The 24192-nt window shown below is 43.7% G+C and overlaps 1 protein-coding gene across 18 annotated transcripts in view; it reads right to left on the bottom strand.

Moving 5' to 3' along the window:
• Positions 1–24192, bottom strand: part of MAP2 (microtubule associated protein 2) — a 148805-nt gene that overhangs the window by 69870 nt on the left and 54743 nt on the right. For 17 of the 18 annotated variants that reach the window (XM_075607150.1, XM_075607158.1, XM_075607157.1 and 14 more), the window contains 2 exons: positions 24124–24186; positions 3412–3485 (listed from right to left, as the gene is read on the bottom strand). The gene's annotated coding sequence lies outside the window, so the exon portion shown is untranslated. The remainder of the gene's footprint in view (positions 1–3411; positions 3486–24123; positions 24187–24192) is intronic. The other variant, XM_075607156.1, reaches the window with a different exon arrangement.

Genomic DNA, 24192 nt, shown 5'->3' with positions numbered 1-24192 from the left:
GAGGATTGGAGTTGGCCGCCCCTGGTGTAGATCCCATCAGGGACAGAACGTCTTAAACATGCTACCCACGCATATCAAGCGGGAGAGGCGATTCGTATAGGTCTAGTCACTGCACCCTTAGCCAGCAGTACAATGGCTAAAGCACACTGTAGCACAGTAGCTGCAATGCAGCATTTCAACACGCTCCAGTTCTGCAGTGAGACCTTTTTGCTGGTTAAATGCTGCAATTGAAAAACAACGAGCCGAGCCGTTAATAAACTCAACCATTAAAGTATTTCTCAACAAGTAATGGAGGAAATATATCCCACCGAATTCTCATTTGTTCATGTACCTGCGATAACAAACCCCACAGGATTCCTGGGAGCAAAACGTCACACAACTGACCATTCACCTTCCAAAATACCAATTAGATTGTGAGCTCTTCGGGACAGGGACTCCTTTTCCTAAATGTTACTTTTATGTCTGAAGCACTTCTTCCCATTATGTGTTATTTGTATTATTTGTTATTTATATGATTGTCACGTGTATTACTGCTGTGAAGCGCTATGTACATGAATGGCGCTATATAAATAAAGACATATATACATACATTCATAAAGCTATTTAATCGATACCCTTTAACCTCGTACAACCTTCCGAAATGGTATGTGCCTGGGAAAGGGATTTCAGCGGTTCTTATGGGGGCTAATTTGAAGCAGACTCGCTGCATTGTATTTGGTTCTGTGGAAAACATGGAGGTCCAGTTTCTAAATTCCACTGTACTTCTCAAACTAATAAAAGACAACAAAGTTTTTGTTATTTGGGAATGTCGAGAATTGGGTAGGTCTGGCTCCTGAGAAAACCTTACCACCAATCATGTTAATAACCATATTTAGCGTTAAAAAAAATACTGATATATTTTACACAATTGAATTACTTCCAATTCTATTAATGACCTCAAGCTTGAAATCCTATACAGACGGTCCTCGGTTATCCAACGGAATCCGCTCTGGAAGTAGCGTTGGATAATGAAACCGTTGTAAAGTGAGTCCCATGTTAATCAGTGGCGGTGAGCGTCGGATAACACATTCACGCGTCGAAAAACGTCCCATAGGGTTGCATTGTAAAGCGTTGGGTATGCCATTCGTTGCAAAGTGAAACGTTGGATAGCGAGGACTAAGTGTATATCATCCAGTTTGATAGATTTGACACGCTCTCGGACCTAGAAGCAGGTGCTTAGAGATGTTTTAAATTCCAATGACTCTCGGCAGAAGTTAGATATTGTGTATATATATATATATATATCCTACAAGATACTGAATGGGTGCTAATTATTAAATTAAAGAGAACCCCAATCTATATTTAAACAATGTGTGATATTCTATCCCCCTGCCCCTGAGAGTTTGGTGAGAGAGGTGTCTATGCTGGAAGATGGAGATGGATCGGGATGGTATATCCTAGGCCCTAAATCTTCTAATTCTTCCTCTTGTGGGTTATTATATGGTCTTCTCTTCGCATGTATTAAATGATGATGTTTATTTTATGTTCGTTAGGTTGACGTTCGTTATTCTTTTGTTCATCTGGAATGTATACATCTTTTACACTTATTTTTTTAAATCAATGTGCGGACTTCTTGATTTAATGGTTGTATATATTATGTGAATGTCTATCTGTAAAACATAACATTATTTTAATAAATCGGAGAGAAAAAAAACACAACCACTTTATTTGAATTACCCCAGGCAAGCACTTTGCCTAATTCTAACAAGGGTAATTATGACCTCCAGCCAGAGAGTGTACATATAGCTGCTACTGCTTAACCCGATTGGTACCAAAGGCAAGCAGACAGATACTAGTGGTAAAGTGAAACATATCTGGCAAACAGGTCACCAGATAGGTGGGCGGGAGATATTTTTTGGGGGGGCACGGGCCGTTGCAGAGGTCCCCCGCTCTCCCCCCCCTCCCCCCCTAGGCATTTAAATTAAATGCCGGGGGACCGCGCGAGGCCTCTGCAACCTCTACTTACCGGGATTCAGCATGCGTGACCATGGCATGGGTTCTTGTGACGTCACGGTTGCCCTGGTAACGTGACGTCACACGACCCTGCGGCATCATTTGATGCCGCACGAGGTAAGGAGGTAAGGAGGGGGTCAGGCAGCAAAGAAGGTAAGGCAGGGGGGCGCCGCAAAAAAAGTTTGCGCGCCCCTGGTCTAATGGTTACGTCATTGCCATGGAAGTTAGTAAACTAAGTTCAAATCCCTGTGTCCTTTGACATTGGCTCAGGCATGTACATTTAGATTGCAAGCTCTATGGGATAGGGCGTTCTGCGTGGTAAATGCTAAGCACACTGCAACGCTATGTAAGCAAACAATATTCCTTTAATAGTGATTAACGTGGGACTACCTTTTGACACGTGCAAGCAGAGGTCACCGTATGGGAATGCTTCCTGGCATTCAGGTATTTCCAGACAGAATAATCCTTTTTTCAGAGAATTTTGTTCACTGTTGGTCCCTCTGGTAGTGAGGGGTTAAACAGGGGATATATATAAAATAGTACCCAAAGCAGCTATCCAAGACGTAGTAGTTGTACTCTGTAAGTAGGGTTGCCAGGCGGCTTCTCCAAAAATACTAGACACAATGGTGAAAGATGCAACGCATTATGCACTTGAGACACAAACCTCTCCATGCTGTTTCCTTCTCTCCTTAGCCCCACCCCCAGGCTCCTGACACCTGTCCCTGACGAAGCTCCGTAGCAGGAGGGAAACGCGCGTTGGACGCGTGTTTGATGATGTCAGCCCCCTTCATGGGGGTGTTTTAATACAGTACTAGGCAGCCAATCATTAGATCAGCCAATTATTATATATAAAAATAGGGTAGTGGCCAGGCAGGACTTGCAGTACTAGTCTAGGTTCTGCTCATGACTTTGAGCCAACCACCCTTATGAAGGTTATTATTTATTAGGCTGATTAATGTGGTAGTGGGCTTTTTTGCTCACTCAGGCTGATAAGCATCCCTGCAGTCTTTTACTTTCCAGCATTGAGCATATATATTAAGACTGTTTGGTTGCACTAGATATTTATTTAATTTATTTTTATATGTTTTCACATTTATATATTGGTAATATATGTTTTAAGGATTGATTATTAAAGGCTAGATTTTAAATTTTGGTTAGTGTGCATTTAAGTGAATTTCTTTTGGTGTACAAACCATTGTACCCCTCATTTTCTCATGTTCAGTATTACCTCTAATTATTTACTGGACAGAGTGTCCAAATACAGGACAGTCTGGTTCAATACCGCACACCTGGCAACCCTACCTGTAACCCCTTAGTACCATCACACTTTAACCACTGCTCCAAGGTGTCTGGGAGAGATACTATGGTGTAAAAATCCCCTGAAAATAATAATTATTTGCACCTCTGTAGCAGGCTTACCTGTTCTAGCAGCAGTTGGTGTCCGTGTCCTTCCTGTGCAGGAGCTGGGCTGGATGTAGTCGGGCACAGGTCAACTGTGGAGTAGAGAGAAACGATAGAAGAAAAAGATGGTGTGTGACTTCATTGTCCTGCAAGCGGAGCCTTTTACTGCTTACACTGTATCACACTTCAGGCATGGCCTGCTGCACATATCTGGGGGCTGGTGAAGAAATGATTAGGTCACCCTAAAACCTTAGGGAGTTGAGAAGAACGTGTCTGCTCTTGTGCATGATGCTTTTCAGATTGTTAGAATTATATTGTATGACAATTAACTCATTGCAGTGGGTGAGTTGTACAGCACAGAACATACAAAGGGTCTTTTCTGACCGGGACTTTCTGCTGTTGTTCACTACGTTTATTATCAATAATAAACATAATAAGATTTGGTTCACAACCCATTTTTGACAACTCACGTGGTAACCCTTTTGCACTGTACAAGTAAGTGTGTGTTGCTGTGTACTGTACGTTAGTTGGCCTAACATTGGCAAGCAGACTTACAGCATAAACTAACTTTTAAGGAAGCTATTTACTGTATGCCATACATATCCTACTGGACGTGTTTTTTTTTTTAAAGTTCTGTAGTATTAGATAATACTTACTACATTATTTTTATTATTCAACTCAATGCCATTTTTAATGAGCTTTATTATTCTGAGTATCCTTTGATATCTATCGCAGGTTTAGCCCACCTGCCCAGCAGTGCAAACCTCCTATTTCTGATCATTTGTTGCCAATAATTCCAGCAGTTTGAGCTGCAAACTGTAACAATAAATAATATTACCTTAGTAGAATACATTGTAGCTGCTGAGTTAGGCTGGGGCCATAGAGGGGTGGGGAGAGCGGAGGCGCGCTAATGCTGAGGCTCGCCTGCTTCAGTCAGCGCGATTGCACGGACTTGCAGGCGAGCCAGCGTGCGCGAAGGGAGCCGGGGGGAGGTGGTTGGAGGCGGGGCAGTGATGTCGCTGGGCCAATCGCCCGCGACGCACTGACGTCAATGTCACGGCGCCGTGACGTTGACGCTGCTGTGCTGTGATTGGAGGCTTTCAGCCGACAGCGCGCTGAAAAACAGCTTGACGCTCGGCTGAAACCTCCAACTCGTCAGCACGCCTGCAGACACTCACGTGAGCCCCCTCTCAAGGCATCCTCATTGAGGATGCAGGGGCTCAGCGCGGAGCGTCCGCACGCTTCAGCACGGCCTGTCCGTCTATGGACTCGGCCTTACACTGACTGAAGGATTGATTGAAACTGAAAGGCGGCCATTAAGTGAACCTTGGGAAGCAAGATTTTGCTGATCGATCACGGGAGAATGAATTGATCGGCAGCTTCTGTAATTAGTTTTCAATAAAGTTAATCAAAGGCTGCATATATAAAAACTATTTTTTTTAAAGTGCTGCTTGGATTGCCTCTTTAATGGATATAAATCTTCTTCCATTCCCCTATCTCTACTAATATTCTAATGACGTCCCTGGTATAAATCCCCTTGCAAGCCCCTATAGCAGAGAGAAGCTTTCAAATTCCCAATTTAAAGGTCTCTCCAGTCAAATTACTACTAACAGACACGTGAGTGCCTTACTGCTTTAACTGCCAGTGCCAATGCGATGTGTGACACTGCCATTATAGTGCCACGTAACTGTAATATAGCATTATTTCCACGCACACGGAGCTCTTTTGTCCTTGAACAATAAAGGGCTTTCAGGACCTTATCAAACCCCAAACAAACACTGTATGCTGCAGAGAACTTGCAAATAATTGCACTGATATAAATAAATCCAGTGTTTGCTCAGTTTTGAGTATCTCTATGAATATTACAAAAGGACACGACTGAGACGTTGATACAGTGCGTCCTGCGCACTGCGTGCTGCATTACCACCACAGTGCAGAAGCCCCTATTCCATTTTTTTTTAAATACTAAAGTGTAGTGGTCAGGAGCTGGCTTATGGAATAGCATCGCTTAGTGGATACTGTAGTGCCCACGGTTATTCTAACACAAACCAGTGGCAATCGCCAAAAAGACCCAGGTACACCCAGGTACATGCTGGATACATGCCTTAAACTTTCCTTAAACTAGACCCAGCATTTCTGCATTGATTAATGGCCCATCAGGATAACAGCAGGGGTCCCTGGCAGTCCCATTCAGACTGATTGGGGCTGCCAGGGACCCCTGCTGTGTTAATCCTATGGGTCATTAGTCAATGCAGAAATGCCTTAAACTTGCATTAAACTAGCCAGGTTACACCCAGCACATACCCAGCACATACCCAGCACATACCGAGCACATTCCCAGAATGTAACCAGGCTAGTTTAAGGCAAGCTTTAGAATAGTCGTGGTCTCGTCTGTATGCTCCTGTGCAGCATATTTCCATTTCAGAGGGGGGAGGGGGGACCATAATCATTTATTTAAAATTAATTCATTAGTGCTTCATTAATAATCACAATTGCCATTAAAAATAAGAATGCATCTTCCGCTTTTTGTTACCAATCCAGCCCCTGCCTTTTAGGTGCTTTAGCAGGAAAGGGAAAAATCCTCGATCAGCTCATCTGTTTGCCAACCGATGCTACAGAGTCTGCAAACCCACAGGAGCTATTAACCTGTTTGCTGCTAACTTAATATAGGAAAGTGCTTCATTTGTGCAATATCCTAAATAGCCCTCGTTTAATTGTATTAGAGCTACTGCTGACTGGCACTGGAGTCAAACAGAAGCATGATGTTATTGCTCTGTTGAACTTTGCTTTCTTGATGCCAAGGAAGGGAGTTTGTGTGAATAATGTTGCCCTAACGCCAGCATCTCATCCCAGTTTTCAGGCTCTGCCTGGCACTGCTTCACCAACTCACACCCCCTTTCCGAACTCTTTCGGGTGCCCCGTGCATTGTTAACTCATTAAAATCGGCAGGTCTCTGTGAAGGTGAAGGGACTATAGATTGTAAACTGATATGAACAGGAAGCCACTCGCCTATTAAATCAATGTGCACTAACTTGTTATTGAGTTATATTTAGGTCCCCTGCATTGAACTGCGCCACAGACTACGTTGATGCAATAAAAAGAACGGTATATTAATAATACTAACATACTAAGCCAAAAATGTCTTGTAATATTGCTATAATTTCCATGAAATACTCTGGAGGTTGGCAATACATTTGCAGACCTTCCAACATATGTCACATAAGAAGACGTTCCACTGTAGTTCCTCCACTGGTGATTGATGGAGGTACTCGCAAGTTCCATAACCTATGCAGCTTACTGTACATACACAAAAAACCTTCTATTTAATAGGTATAGTCAGTCTTACAAGACCTCAAACATTTAGTGTACCTGCTAAATAGGTGCAGTTGGAGGGAATGCATTTGGTGGATTTTTTTGCCTAATTTTTAGGCAAATTAGCCAAAAGAAAAGTTATTCACCATGGCAGAAATGTCTCTGTTATTTGGAGAGGGTTATTTTTTTAGAGATGAGTTCAGGGGGCGAAATTGTAGCCTCTCCACCCTCAACTACCACGGTCAAGATGATTTGGCTCGGCCAAGAATCACTGACAGATCAGCCATGACATCTTTGTGGTGTTTAGCACTCTGCGAGCACCTCCCAACCTCCATACTGTAGATGCAGAAATCAGCAATGTGTGCAAAAGGAGTGTGGGGGTTATACCCCCGCAGCACTGGGCCTACAAGGACCTGTGTATTAGGACCTGGATAGGGGAGCAGCACAGAACCACAAGGTTAAGAGAGAGAGATGAGACAGGCCAAATGGTGGTAGGTATCACAGCCAACCTAAACAACTAACAAATACGGGTGTTAAAACATCAAGTGAAACGTATTGACTGGTATATATACATATACTGTAGAGCAGAGATAGGTCAGATTGTATTATATACACTATACCTACCTAATTATACACATATATATATATATATATATATATATATATATATATATATATATATATATAAAATTATATAAACCAATAGATAAGGGTGTTGTAATTAAATCAAACTGGAACTAATTAACTGGTAAATTAAATATGTATATATATATATATATATATATATATATATATATATATATATATATATATATACACACTGACAGAGTAGGACACAAGTCAAATGGTGGTCCCTATAACTAGAGTATGAGATTAAACATGTATATATATATATATATATATATATAAACCATAATACTGAGTTAAGTACTGAGTTAAGTGGAAGTGCTGTATGCTGGGTGATAATGGGGAAAGGTGGGGTTGCAGACCTGCCTAAGACATGCAGATGAGCATACAGCTATATTTGCATATATATATATATATATATATATATATATATATATATATATATATATATATATATATATATATAGGTAACAGAGCAGATGGCACACAAATACATATATATATATATATAATGTATATTTAATGTTTTATATTTTATAACCAGGCACCAACGCAGATAAGAGTGTTATACTGTATTAGTTATGTGTTGTTCTACCGAACTGCAACTGATTGACGGGTATATAAAATGGGTAGAGGGGATGGTGGTAAAATCGGAATGTTACCCAGTCTCAGTTACTAAATCCAAATGGAACTAGTCTGGACTGGAATTTATTGAAGGAGACAAGCCAGGTGTTGGGTGGCTAATCTCTGGCTTTTACTACACACATCCAGAATAAATTAAATATAATATATAATTAAATTATATATTTAAATAATAATTTCTTGAATTTGGCTCTGTCTATCTGCCTCTCCCTCTGCCTCTCTCTCTGCCCTGTGCCTCTCTTCCTCTGCTTCCCTCCCTGTGCCTCTCTCTCTGCGTCCCTCCCTCCCTGTGCCTCTCTTCCTCTGCCTCCCTCCCTGTGCCTCTCTCTCTCTGCGTCCCTCCCTCCCTGTGCCTCTCTCTCTCTCTGCGTCCCTCACTCCCTGTGCCTCTCTTCCTCTGCCTCCCTCCCTGTGTCTCCCTCCTTGTGTGTCTCTCTCTGCCAGTCTATGCAGCACACACCCATTTCCAAGGCAGTGTTCTGGTTTCACAGGGCTCTCCGCCATCACTCTCTAGACTGGACAGTCTCATTTGAAGTGGGTATTGTCAAAGTTCGAAGGAGAATCCACAAGGAGAGTCTGTAGTACAGAATAAATATGCTCATTGGTAGCTGGAACCAGGAGACCAGATCCACGATGCAATATAGGCAGAGAATTCAGGAAGGAGCAGGCAGATGGGATCGTCAGATGACCTAAGGTCAGGGCAGGCGGTAAACAGAAGAGTAGACGATCCAGACAAAGGTCAGAGCAGGGAGCAGCAAAGTAATAGGACAAGCCAGGAATCGATACCAGTTTTTCACAACAGCCAGCATCAGGTCTGGGCGCTTACAGCAGAACAGTGACCCTGCCTCCTGGGTAGCAAGCTCCTTGTGAAGCACTGGAGGACAGAACAGGTGCCTTTTTATAGGCCGTGGGAAGTCAGGTGGTATAGTCAGTATAGCTGTCTACCAAGGGCCTGTAGAGAATGATGTGGTCCCTGCCTGCTGGTCCTTACTAGTCTGACCAATTTGAAGAAGGTTTCCCTCCACTGGATTGTGTCTCACTCATGAGAACGCAATCTCACTCATCGGGAGTCAGTCTCATTCATTAAAATCCTGTTCCACTCATTAGCAGTGAATCTCGACCATAGGAAGGCAGTGATTTTAAATGGGTCTCAGTTAATGTTAGCGTCACTTATTTCAGAGAAAAGAATGGCGTCCAACTCATTAGGTTTTTCCATGAAATGTCCCTTTTTGTCCATAAACACTTGGTGGGCTAGGGTTAAGGGTGGGTACCTTCCCTGGTGTTTTGGTTTTAATTCTAGAAACATGTTCATGTTTTATATTGCAGGAACTCAATTGGTTTTGTTTTGTTTTTTAATTATGATAAAAAAAGTCAAAATTACCAAGACATTTTTTCCCCCCAAATTTTTCATTTTCTGAGTTTTATTGTTCGCAAACCTAAAATATATATATACACACACACTATAATTCTAAGTTGGATTCCTTTTGTTTGCTTCTTTGTATGTCCAAAGCATGAAAATCTCAGAAACGGCACCACGTAGCACAACAAAACTTTCACTGGACATTCTGCTGCGGATTTGTAGGTCAACACAACTATTTTGAGCTTCCAATGTGACTCACCTCCAAATTATGGACATTCTAAGATTCCCTCGGCCGTCTAGCAAATCTGTTAGAGCAGGAGAGGGGGACGGGGGGCGTGGCTACTAAGGGAAGGGGCGTGTCCTTGCCTGGATCGGGGCTGTGTGTGTGATGTGAGATCTGCGGGGGAGATGTGTTAGTGGAGGGTGTGGGGGAGGGGAGGAAATGTGCCAGCTAGCCGGGGGAGATATGCCAGCTAGCGGGGGAGATGTACCAGCGGGGGGGGGGGGGAGGACATGTGCAGGCAGCGGGGGGAGATGTACCAACGGGGGGGGGGAAATGTGCCACCAGCGAGGGGAGATGTACCAATGTACCAATGGAGGGGGGGGTGAGGGGAGATGTGCCGGCAGCGAGGGGACATGCCACAGCAGCGCAGGGAGATATGCCGCCAGTGGGGGGGGGGGGGTAGGGAGTTGGGGACATGTTCCGGCAGCGGGGGGAGACACACACACAGACATACACACACACAGACACACACACACATATACACACAGACAGACACACACTCAGCCATACACAGACAGAGACAAATCTCACCCGCACTACATCCAGCAGCGGGGTGTGCGGGGAGGAGGGGGACCCGGGGAGATGTGCCGGCAGCGGGGGGGGGGGAGGGGCGGTTGGATATGTATTCAATATTACATTCCCCGGGCGAAGCCGGACACAATAGCTAGTATATATATATATATAGCCAATAAAGAATATCACTTGTGAGCACATTGCACATTCACGTCTTACATTCTTACAGGTCTGCACCCCTGCCTTTCAACCATTATCACCTAGCAAACAGTGCTCCCACTGCAGCAAGGGATTCTGGGAAATGACATGCAGATGAGCACACACTGTGTCACCTTTTGCCTGGAATATCCATACACATGGAGCCCATTTAAATGTCCCAGAATCCCTTGCTGCAATGGGAGCACTGTTTGCTAGGTGATAATGGTTGGAAGGCAGGGGTGCAGACATGTGAATGTGCTCACAAGTGATATTCTTTATTGGCTATATGCTAACGGTGGAGGTTTTTTTGTTGCCTTTTCCACCCACCATAACTAAAATGTGTATATATATATATATATATATATATATATATATATATATATATATATAAACATACAGAACACCTACAAGCTCAAATTGAACCCCCAAAATACCCACAACATATATATAAGCATATGAGTGTCACAGAGGAGTGCTACTGAGAATGGCAATATATATTTAAAACCAGAGACATAACATAAAACACAGACAAAGCTCAGTGCACATCCAGAAAAACTTATATACGGTACAGTGCCTAAATATACATGTATAAATAACTAATAAACAAAATGGTCTTTTAGTTTAACATTTTGGCCAAATTGTTGTAAGCCCTTGAGCCAAACCTCTTATATATATATATATATACTATATATTATATTGCATAAAATTAAAGGAAATAAAGAAAACAATAAAAAAGCACATGATTGAGTGAGGAGATTGCAGTGTTCCACGAGAAATACAGCCACATACTGTACTGTATGTAGGTTTCCCAGAGTGATTTTGGTTTTAACTATACCGTTAATCAGGGAAATTGTCTGACAGAAGAAAAATGCCCTATTTTCACCTCTCTCGCTGATTAAAGTACCCAATAAAGGTCACTTCAAAATGAGATCTCCCACACTTCCCTCTCAGGCCGCCCTGCTTTTCACTCTCTCGGTGCTGGGGATGCCACAAATACACTGCGCTCCAGCACGCGAGGAGTTAAATACGGTCTTGGACCCTATGAAACAGCCCTTGATAAAATAATATTACTTTATGAGTGCTGCTCTAGCACCAATTACTGTCCCTGGACTTTGTAGCTCATTTGCATAGTATTACCCATAATTCCCATTATGTTTGGCTAATCTCTTCCCAATTGATTCTCGGCTCAGCAGACGCACCTTGAGCTCCAGCCTCTGTGTAGGATAGGGTGTGATGTTCAGTATGCTGGACAGGTCCCTACTAAGTCAATCACCAAAACCCTCCTGCCGTAAGCCTCCCAAAGAAAGCTTGTTAACCGCCAAATGTTATCAAAGCCGCCCGTAATAACCCGTCATTGCACTACCTTATACAGCGAGCTCACACATCAGCGGTTCTTTAAAGGAGCAATTCAAGCCGGTTTTTATTTTCTTACATAGGATTGAAGCAGTGGGTCTCACGAACCCCATTAAGCTCAGCTCTGGTGACCCCCCTTCTTCCCACGAAACGGACCTCCAAAGGGGGTGCCGGTATCTCGTCAGAGTTTAAAACTCCCGTGTCACGCGAGCCAGTAGGAAGCCGAACATGATGACATCACAGCTTCCTATTGGCACGCAGCTTTGAAACCCTGCTAGCCGAGTGGAGCGACTACCGGCACCCCCTATGGAGGCCAGTATCTCCGGAAGTAAGGGGTCCCCGGAGTTGAAATTAATGGGGTTCAGCTCCGGACACCCCCTGCTTCAATCCTAGTTTTTTGCAAAAAGCGGCAAACTTGCTTGGATTGCCGATTAAAATTCTGCTTCGTGGAGCCACCTCTGGGGTGCACTCCAAATCACACATTCCTGCAACTCTGAGCTGCATGGCAGTCTCTAAAGGTGAGAGGTTGTTGTGTAACAAGAACACAGAGTATGTATGTTTATCTTTCTTTGCACAGTGCCAGCCATGTACATAGCACTTTACAGCAGTAATACACATGACATAATAGGAGACATCATAGGAAGAATTGCTTTGCGCATAAAAGTAAGATTAGGAAAAAGAGCCTGATGAACTTGCTATCTAAGGTCAGGTCCATACTGCCTTCGTCCGCGCGGAGGCGTGCGCCTGTGTGACGTCACCCGCAGTGAAGCGTGTGCATTTTTTTGTCCATGCTAGACGCGCCATGGGGGGCGTGTCTAGGGGCGTCACGGAGCTGGTTCACCTTCATTGGGTGAACCGCTCACGTGACCCTCACGTCGCGCCGAGAAATCAGTTTCCCCTCCTGCTCCCGCCCGCGCGGTCTATGGGCGCGATCAATGCCTTAAGGCAATCTGATTGCGCCCCGCGCAGACGCCTACGCATGGTCTGGGCAGCATGGCCTTAGCCTAAGAGTGAGAATGAGTGCAGAATGATGAGGGTGGAAGCATTGCTTGTTACCACAATCCATCCGGCAGGCATTCTTACTTCCTACAAACACTCTGTCTAATCAAGACAGCCCTGGATCATTAAAACTTCATTTTATTACTTGAAATTATTTTTTTTTTGCATCCGAACAGTTTTTGGGGCAACGATTTAAAAAATATATGTGCTATAAAAACAGAGACGGACTTCGTGAAATAAATCTTGTTCTTGAAAAAGAAAGTGGTACTCTGAGTGAGTAAATAAATCAGCAGACAAGCAACAACTAATGTTCCAGCACTCGCTGACTATAAGAAAACCGTAAACCAGGGTATATGCCAGAAAATGAAACATTTAATGCAAGCACAAAACAATAATATACTTGGAGAGATGTCACACAAGCGGGTAATATGTAAATGGAATCTAATTATAGGTGGTGTAGGGAAAAACCAGGGAAAGGGTGTGCGGGAGAGGGTGGATGGGGTGTGAGGGAAAAAAAGGGGGGAAGAACTGGGCAGGCAGTGGGTAGCCCCACTCAGCAGGAGTAGGAGAGAGAGAGATAGACGGTTTCACTTTCAACTTATTTGCTACACAGCACTTGTACTCTTGCTGTCTCTGGACTATTGTTACTGAGCTGATACTCTGTTATACTGATTTCTGTACTATCATTACTGTTGGGGTTTGTTCAGCTGTTTGGGGATACAGGGTTCAGGGAAGTACCTTGTGGTCCATTAGGACCTGAGAGAATGGGCCTGAGGAAGGGGTCTTCACCCCAAAACGTTGCCCCCCTACTACCCTCCACCCCAGTTCTTCCCGACTTTTTTTCCTCCCTCCCTCATCCACCCTCTCCCGCACACCCTTTCCCTGGTTTTTCCTACACCACCTATATTTAGGGACCATTTACATATTACCCGCTTGTGGGACATCTCTCCAAGTATATTATTGTCTTGTGCTTGCATTAAATTTCTCATTTTCTGGCATACAGTATACCCTGGTTCACGGTTTTCTTATAGTCAGTGAGTGCTGGAACATTAGTTGTTGTTTGGTTACTGATTTAGGGGGAGTTTCGGTCCTCCTTGTTCCTGTTGCACCCGGTGCATAGTCATTAGACTTCCCCTTTTTTCTGAGTGCTGTCTATCGCTTTTGCTCTAAATAAAACAGCAGTGGTTCTCCGAATCCACAACGACCATCACACTTCAACAACTGCATCTTTTACCTGCGGCTCTATGTATCAAAGCACAAACGCTTCATTTAAGAGCAAATCGCACTGAAAAATACCTGCGTCAGGCAGCATCTATGTAGTAATCCAACGTGTGCCGTTTTGGGGTACATCTGCGGATGAAGAATATCTCCGGAGATGAGGGATTTGGGGAAGGAGTTAGGGCGGGGTTACATTTGCATATTGGCGCAGGTCTATTTATTAAAATACTGTATGTAGTAAAATAAGGAGCGGGAGGGATGGGATTGGGGAACACCTTTACATCACAAGGGTAAATACGTTGTTTTATTTGTTCCGTTTCGGTGCCAGGTGGGGACGCGTGGCCAAGCGGTAGGGAGGGGGGTGGACGTCAGACGTCCTCTAGGAACATCATGCCTAGGTTCTCCCTCTATCCACCCTCTCTGGGTGAAGAACTGGGGCAGACCCCTTTCTTGATACGTAGACCACAGTTTTTATCACTCTCCTGGTAAATCATAATGCATTGGAAATTAAACCTTGAATTGAACCTACAACTTTGTGTGTCCAAGAAGCAACATGCGTCGCACTGTGCCAGAGAGAAAAAATAATAATAATAATAGTAACAACAACACCGGGTCCCACCGCTGACACCACATGGCTGTGTCATTTCAGCAGCCCTGATTGGACAGCTCCTCGCATGTCTCTGCAGCATTGCGCAGCGTCAATGAGAAGAGGTGGCACCTGCATCTCTGCCTCTGGGCCACATGCCCCATTCAACCACAATGCGAGACACACTGTAATTACAGAGAGTTTCTCCTCCAACAGCGTAATTACGAGCGGCGCGTCTGTCACACATGCAAATCCTTCTCCTTGACTGTTCATCTGAGAAGTGCTGGAGGAGCCCCTTGCACTCAAGGGGTTAATGGCAGTTTAGAGGTGCCGTACCACTTATTCTCTTTCTTCACCCTAATAACAAGATTCATTGTGTAATCCCTCGTTAGTGTTCAATTTTTATTTTTTTATTAGTTTTTTTTACAGGGATCTTAAAAATGGGAGATGGTTAGTTTTGTTAACAAATACAAGTCATGGTAGCTGTAGCTTTCTCTCTCTCTTGGTACTGTAGGTACGAGCTCCTACTAAAAAGAGTATTTCTGCTGAATCTGTATTATCGTATTCTGTGTGTTTTGAAGGGATTTAGAGGGTTTTTTGCAATGCTGGATGAGAAATGTTCTATGGTGGTTGAGATATCTTACTGTGTCCTTTTGCCAATATTTAATACAATTGTAAATAAAGCACATAGGGGGTTATGCACTAAGCAGTGATAAGTGGGTTTTCTGGGTGCTATGCACAAAGCAGTTATAAGTGCTTTTAAGTGAGATACATGCCTTTATAGGGTGATAGTGCCTGTTGTTAGATTCACAAAGCAGTGATAACAGTGCAGTATCGCGCTATAATGGCTTTTTATCTCACTTAAAAGCACTTATCACTGCTTAGTGCATAACCCCCCATAGACCAGTGGTTTCCAACCTTTGTATAGTTAAGAAACCCTATAATTATATTGTGAAATTCTGTGGAACCCCAACTCTTTCTAATAGCGCGTCCGATATCAGATGCATTGTAAGGAACCCCAACCCTCTCTAATAGCGCATCTGATATCAGATGCATTGTTAGGAACCCCAACCCTCTCTAATGGCGCGCCTGAGATCAGATGCATTGTTAGGAACCCCAACCCTCTCTAATAGCGCGTCTGAGATCTGATGCATTGTAAGGAACCCCAACCCTCTCTAATAGCACGTCTGAGATCCGATGCATTGTAAGGAACCCCAACCCTCTCTAATAGCGCGTCTGAGATCAGATGCATTGTAAGGAACCCCAATCCTCTCTAATAGTGCGTCTGAGATCAGATGCATTGTAAGGAACCCCAACCCTCTCTAATAGCGCGTCTGAGATCCGATGCATTGTAAGGAACCCCAACCCTCTCTAATAGCGCGTCTGAGATCCGATGCATTGTAAGGAACCCCAACCCTCTCTAATAGCGCGTCTGAGATCCGATGCATTGTAAGGAACCCCAACCCTCTCTAATAGCGCGTCTGAGATCCAATGCATTGTAAGGAACCCCAACCCTCTCTAATAGCGCGTCTGAGATCCAATGCATTGTAAGGAACCCCAACCCTCTCTAATAGCGCGTCTGAGATCAGATGCATTGTAAGGAACCCCAACCCTCTCTAATAGCGTGTCTGAAATCAGATGCATTGTTAATTCTTCTGTATTTGGTACAATTTTCAAATCACCTGAAATTTGCAAGGTCCCCATTAGGGACGCCTGGGAACAACAGGATAAAGTAGTTCCAATGTAAATTTAAATATAAGTCAGCAATGGTAACATTTAAATGTGTTACTTTTACTATGTTAAAGCAGCAATGGTGTGTCAGCTAGTTCTATTATTTTGGGTTTTAAAAAGGAGAGAGAGGAGTGGGGGAAGAGGTGGGGATAGGGATAGGGGGAGCAGGAGGGGGGATAGAGAAAGTGGGGGAGAGAGGGAAGGAGGCGGGAGAGAGGGAAGGAGGGGGAGAGAGGGAAGGAGGGGGGAGAGAGAGGTGAGGAAAGAAAAAAGTAAAACCTGTCATTTGTGATGCCTTTTATTCTAGTCTAACCTATAAAGAATGTTGATCCGCTAAAAGGTATCACAACCTACATCTAATCTGCTTTTCTCCAGGTCCAACACACTACTAAAACTTTTAACTAATTTAGTCCTGGGAGCCTAACTATGAAAAGATTAACAACAAATATTAGAGAGTTTTTAATTAATTTGCTGAAGTCAGTGCCCATTTGTTTCAGATTTAACCACGGAGATAATGCTGCAGAAATTAGGACGTTGGCTTTTTAGGGGGATTATTCTATATCTGATGAAGTGGCCGATTGGTCCGTTTTCCGGCCACAATTTCCCACTGAAGTCAATTGGGAATTTCGGCCCCAAACTTTCCGATCGGCCGGTTCGAGTGATAAAGAAAAAGTCCCTTTAATGATATAACCACTGGCGGATTTCACGTTAGGATCGATAGGCCCAGGCCTAGAGCAGCAAAATTTGGCTGCCGATCGCACGGGCGCGGCCGGCAACGTGACGCCCCATGGCGTCAAATGACGCTGAAGGAGGAGGGCGGCCCCAGGTAAATGCAAATTTCCATTCTGCCACTGGATATAACTGGATGTAATTTGATGGGAATAACCATACATTACACTGGTCTCTTTGTTATGGAACGGTATGTTCAATATTGTTACTGAATAGCAATGGCGTTATTTATCATATCTATTTGCCATACTGATGAAGCGAGTATTCCTTTATATTATAAGTTATATTTATTTAAGATTAAGACAGAAGAATATGATATGATATATACTGTAGTGCCGACGATTATTCTAAAACAAACCTGGGGCAATCTCCAAAAAGACCCAGGTACATGCTGGGTACATGCTGGGTACATGCTGCAACATTTCACACATTTCTGCAGACAGACTAATGGCCCATCGGATTAACAGCATGGGTCCCTGGCAGTCCCAGTCAAACTGAATGGGGCGGCCAGGAACCCCTGCTGTGTTAATCCGATGAGCCATTAGCCTCTGCAGAAATGTCACTGAAATGTACCCAGCATGTACTGTACCCAGCATGTACCCAGCATGTACCCAGCATGTACTGTACCCAGCATGTACTGTACCCAGCATGTACCCAGCATGTACCCAGCATGTACTGTACCCAGCATGTACCCAGCATGTACTGTACCCAGCATGTACCCAGCATGTACTGTACCCAGCATGTACCCAGCATGTACCCAGCATGTACTGTACCCAGCATGTATCTGGCTAGTTTAAGGCAAGTTTAAGGCAAGTTTTAGAATACTCGTTGGCGCGTTTGTAGAATATAACTATTAGCATTATTGCTGGTCTCTGTACATTTGAAACAATCTGTATGTGTTATTTTCTGTACAAAGAGTATAGTTGTTCCTATTTTAGAGCCCTGTCAAAAAAAATTTTTAGATCAATATTTTTCCAAAAGAAAGTGGATGAATAGAACTCTTTAAAAAAGGAGAATATAATAATAATTCCATGTAGCAAGAGCTCTCGTGTTAGTGAGCTAGCAGGTATTTCTAAGTACAATATGCTAACAATGAAATAATGTCATAAAAAAGCAATTAGTACCAAAACACAAAACATATTTTAGGACGATTTAAATGATGCTCGTTGTATTGCTATGGATAAAGTACACTTTCCTCCCATTATTAAATGTATCTAATGCAGCATGTGCAAATAAATAATATGATAATCCTTTACAAATGCTCTGAACATGTGGTAATGCCGGCTAAAGGAACCTTTATTTCTCCTTAAAATATTCGGGCTGAAAGTCCAGCGCTGTAACTGAAAGACAAAACGCAGAATATTCGACTGCAAAGCGACTTTTTTTTTACCAAGTCTGAGGGAAGTCAACAAGGGTCAGAGTAGCTGTCGGGTTATAAAAGACGACGTCTTTGCCCTCGTTTCATTTCCGGACATTGGCCTTTATGCAAATGCTGTTTATAGACATTCAGAGCGAGGCGTAACCTCATCGCTGCCTAAAAACGCATTGTATGGCCCCACTTTCCTCTCACAAAGCAACATCATGTTTTATTCTTCACCTTAAATTTATGGGGAGATATTATGAAACGCTCCAGCTGCTTTCTTTGGGTTTTTTTTAACAGAAGATTGGGTTGATATAATATTTGCAGGGGGGTTTTAAAATGGTGACATTTAAGCTTTGCTTCTTCTTTATAGCTGTACTGCAGCTTTGGAATCTCTGCTGGGTTTTCTCCACACTGAGAAGTCACCCCCTATGTGAAGCAGTACTGTGTCGTAGTGCTGTCAGGGGCTGAGTGATTTCTCCTTTAACCCTCACTGTTTGACTCTGGCAGCCATTTTGTGAACAGCAATAGATACATGTTACTACAGGATGCTTCTGTACGCTGATGGGAGTCTCATTTTGTTGAATTAGCTAAATCATAAGGACAGGGGCAGCACATGCCTCTCTATTACTGACAGTAATATCACTGTAAAGGTTTTATTATCCATCCTCACACAAACATGGCCTTGGGTTTCCTCTACAAAATGGCTGTCCTCCTGAAACATCATAGCGGCCATAAAGGTATTTAGCTCAGATATACATTTGAAGGACTCCATTGCCATGTGACTCCCAGCTGAGCAAGGAAGACATTAAAAGCTTGTGTTTGGCATGAAAAACATTAAGGGGTTAAAGCAGGGGTGGGCAACTCCGGTCCTCAAGGGCCACCAACAGGTCAGATTTTCAGGATATCCCTGCTTCAGCACAGGTGACTGAATTAGTCCCTGCTTCAGAACAGGTGGCTCAATCAGTCCCTGCTTCAGCACAGGTAGCTCAATCAGACTGACTGAGTCTCTGATTGAGCCACCTGTGCTGAAGCTGGGATATCCTAAAACCCTGACCTGTTGGGGGGGGGGTGGTCTTGAGGACTGGGGTTGAATGCGACTGTGGACAGGAGAAGAACATTTGCTGTAGCTGCACCATCCATCACGCCACTCACCTGCTATTTCCACTATCCCAAGTCTTTACTCACTAATTGCTCCCTGCAGAGGGATGTCAGGTGGTGTCGGGCAAACGATTTATGCTCTCCCCTCACTAATCTTTATGTGTCTATCATATGCACAGGGTTATGGGCTGTGGACGAATTCAATAATAGAATGCAAGCAGCCACAAGGGACATTGGTACAGGCTGCCTAAACGGTGCTACGCCATAACACATCTTCACATCCATTCTTTTGGTTCTGCACTCATTTAGATGGGTCTAAAGACCTAGCTCTGTTCTGTTGATATGGGCCACTTATGTGCAAGGACTCGTCATTTCAAGAAGGGAGAAATGGATTCTATCAAAGCCTCAGGGGACAAATTATTTCTTGACGAGAGGGAACCCACGGACGTCTATGGAGAATAAGGATTTATTGTAGGGAGGTCCCACGGAAATCTATGGAGAATAATGATTTATGGTAGGCAGATCCCATGAAAGCATCTACAGGAAACATACTGTGGCAGAGTAATGTTTGAACTACCTGTCAGCATAGGACCCCACCGGCCTTGGATAAATAATGAGCGGTGGAGTGAAGCAGATCAATATTTTCTCTTAACTAGCAGGACAGTTTGAAGATTAAATTCCTGTATATTTTACATACAATATGACTGTTTGGGGTTTCTCTCGGAACCCCTGGTAGTTTCATCTGGCTGTCAGTGGAATGTTCAGGGCTTAGAATTCCATTGTCTTTCATTGGCCGAAGCCTAGAACCTTCATTTAATTAGATCAGCTGGTGAAAAGTTATTCTCCAACTTTTTACATTTAGTTAAACTAAGATGTATTTAAGGAAAGAGAGAATTATAGAGATGGTGAACGTAACGTGCCAGGTTAACTTGAACTATTTAAGGCAAATTTTGCCAACAACCCTGGAAATTAACACTTGACGCCCCTATTACTAATCCTCTCTTGTTAAATCGGCAGTTCATTCAAAATCCTATTTTTTTTATTTCATTTTTTTAAGTGGTGTGGCATTATATAATACTGATGTTTATTATTATTATTATTATTGTTTCTCGCTCTTAATGCCCTTTTAATGATGTTTAATGTATTAAGCTTCCTTGTGTTGCTATCGCAATCATTTCGGAAGACACACCACTTCCTCATTTGAAAGAGGCGGCCATATTGTGTGCCCCTGGGAAGCAGGATCTTCGCCGATCGATCACAGGAGAACGGATCGATCGGCAGCTTAGATGATTGCATTGCCGTGAAGGCCAGGAACTGCTGCATTTATTAGGATTAGGAAATGCCCCTATCATTTTTCTAGACTCAAACAGCTTCTTAAAGAAGACTTGGTTTGCAGTCTGTCGCAATGCATACAGTAAAACGATACTCCCAAATTTGAAGTGGTAATGTTCCTTTAGTTCTGCTTTGTAGCATCCTTTTTTTCCCCTGAGCTCAGTATAATTAGTGTGAATTTATGCACTGAGATAGTTGCTGTTTTGCTATAGCACTGAAAGGTGCAATACTGCAGAGGTGATGGGTACAACATGTATTATTAGTGCATACACACTATTTTAATGCTAGCTTTGGAAATGTGAGCGTGCACCCTAGTACTGATTGGGTTAAAGTCAGATGTAGTGAGAAGTAAGGTGTAGTGGTTAAAGTTGAAAGTTACTAAGTGGCATATATTAGGGATGCTCTTAGCCCTGTAACACTTTTACTGTCATTTTCATTATTGGTGCATAATTGAAGAGTTAACTCAGGGGAGCGCAATCTTTTTTTTCCTGTCCCCCTCTCCTCGCACCCCCCCTGCTAACCGTACTTCAGACATCCTGGCGTCGTGTTGCCACGGCAACGCGACGTCACATAACCCTGCGGCGTCATTTGACGCCACGTTGCCATGGCGACGCGTGACCAGGAGCGTCTGAAACAAGGTGAGTAGAAGTTTACAGAGGCCCCTGCAGCTCCCCCGGCATTAATTTAAATGTATTCGGGAAGCGCGCGGGGGGCCTCTGTAAACCCCGCGCCCCAGGCAGCGAGTCTCGCGCCCCCCTCCACCCCCCCCCCCACTTTGCGCACCGCTGAGTTAATGACTAGACTTTACATTTCAGGAATGACAGTTTTACTTCAAACAGCAAAGCAAATACCCCAAAACTTCATCTCTTAATCTGCTTCTTTATCTACCCTGAGATTAGATGGTGAGCTGTCCAGGGTAGGGGCCTACAAACTGAATTATATGAACACCCCATGGCAGAATAGTATAGGAACGGTATTCTGACAAGTGAAGCTGCCCTGGGTTGTTTCCTGTTGGTATCGAATTGTTCTCTTACCCCATTTTTTTAGGGAACGGTTGAGTTACTGTTACAATCTCAAAGGATATCATGCTATCACCTCAGGGACTGTCATGCAATGTTAACCAAACCACATGTTTCTTATTTTCATATATGGACCTTTTGCTTTCGGATTCCTGCGAAATCATTATAAACACAAGAACCCCGGCAAGTGCCCAGAGCAGAGTGAAGCCAGACATGTCAGCCCGTGCTGATTCTCCCCAAGTCTCACTGATTTCAAATCAGTCTCACTTATTGTTAGCAGCGGCATGTCATAATAGTCTTTAATGCAATCCCACTGCTAATAATGAGCAATTTTCTATTAACGGGACCATTTCGAGCCAAAACCCCCAGATCGCACTCATTTGGAACCTAGGGGCTTAACATCTCTGATTTTTTTTGGGGGGGGCGCGGGCGGTTGCAGGGTCCCCGTGCTCTTCCCCGAGGCATTAAAATGAAATGCCGGGGGATCGCGTGAGGCCTCTGCAAGCAACGCTATTACTTACCATGACTCTGCCGGTGTCACTCGTGTCTTGTGACGTGATGACGCAGTGGGTGATGTGATGTCACATGACCCCACGGCGTCATTTGACGCCGCATCAAGGTAAGGGAGGGGGCGCAAGCACCAGCGGAGGGAAGGCAGGGGGAGCAGCTGCAAAAGTTTGCGATCCCCTGCACTAAATGGCCGTCTTTCCGTTTCAGTCAGTGTAACTCATCAGCTACAATGTATCCTTATAAAGTAACATTATCAATTGTTACAGTTTGCAGCTCAAACTGCTGGGAACATTGGCAACAAATGATCACAAACAGAAAAGGGTTCCAGAGATCTTGCACTGCTAGGAAGATGGGCTAATACCCGCTATAGAAATCAAAGGATACTCAGTATATGAAAACTCATTAAAATGGCATTAAGAGTTTAATTAAAAAAAAAAAAAGGCAGTAAGTATTATCTAATACTACAGAACTGATTGATTTATAACAAACACACATGTAGGATTTTGCATGGATTGCTCCTTTAACAAGACCTTTTCAGAGCAAATAGAACATGGCAAACGTGAAATGCCAAGGGAAGCAACACAGCTTGAAATTAATTGCTCTGCACTAATTTCACTAATTTATGAATGTGTTTGCAAATTCATGTGTCATTCTCTATGCATATATATATAACAGGCATGTTACCTATTCATATTTGCACCATGTATAATTAATTCATTGTACCTACAGTATAGCGCTATGCTCAATGGAACACACACACACACACACACACACACACATACACACACATATATATGTAGAACAGCAATGTGCTATTTCTTTATTTACTTCGGACCTTGGTTTGGGTAATGGATTGCTACATAGGAGAAGGAGTGGCTCAGTGAGTAAAGACACTGACTGGCACTGAGTTTGAAGCAGGGGACCCTGGTTCAATTCCCGGTGTCGGCTCCTTGTGACCTTGGGCAAGTCACTTTATCTCCCTGTGCTTCAGGCACCAAAAAATAGATTGTAAGCTCCACGGGGCAGGGACCTGTGCCTGCAAAATGTCTCTGTAAAGCGCTGCGTACAACTAGCAGCGCTATACAAGAACATGCTATTATTATTATATATTTGCTATAACATAATAATGTTCATTTTATAACTATAGAAGCCCCTCACACATACACATATATTAAAATATGTGTATATATATATACACATCAGGTACGGATGCAGAGCCATATAGATGCTATTCATAATCTTGAGATAGAGCGCCTGTGGGGGCTGCTGATTCAGCAGCGGGTTCTGTCTGGACCAACCTTCCCCTAATTCCTGCAATACACGGATGATGCAGCGGAAAAAAAAACCCATCAGAAAGTGACAGAGCAACAGACAAGCACAGCATCTCTCCCCTAGCCCCCCCACTCTGACGTTTAACCCCATTCACTGCCAAAGACAGGTGCAATGTGGTGGCAAAGGGGGATAACCCCTTCACCGCCACAAGGGCCTGCGACGCGTTGCTTTGCGGCGCATGGGTGAATGCACGGGCTAAATCTGCAGAATAATGACACGTATCTCATAGCTCCCTGCTGCTGGCACCTTTTGGAAGTAAAAGAGTTAATGTGAACGACGACAGAATAAATACCCGTTATCGTTCTACATTGCATTGTAGGCCGCGCACGACTTCCGAATACATTCTTCTATTTATTCCCCCCCCCCCATCCTCAAGGGAGGGTGTCCGTGTTTCCACCCCAGAGGTGGCTGCGCCGAGTGTCTGACGCACAACAAATTATAAGCAGGCGTAAGACGCAATAATCAACATCAGTTGTTGTTGTTGTTGTCTGTGTGTGTTTTTTTTCCCAGCCCTGGAATAAATACCTCTTTATTCAGACGGTGCAGCAGGACGGGGAGGCAGGAGCGAGACTGCAGATCCGGCAGGAACTGGGG

This window comes from Ascaphus truei, chromosome 7 (assembly GCF_040206685.1).
Source record: "Ascaphus truei isolate aAscTru1 chromosome 7, aAscTru1.hap1, whole genome shotgun sequence".
Lineage (NCBI taxonomy): Eukaryota > Metazoa > Chordata > Amphibia > Anura > Ascaphidae > Ascaphus > Ascaphus truei.
This window is presented reverse-complemented; position numbering and strand designations above follow the sequence as displayed.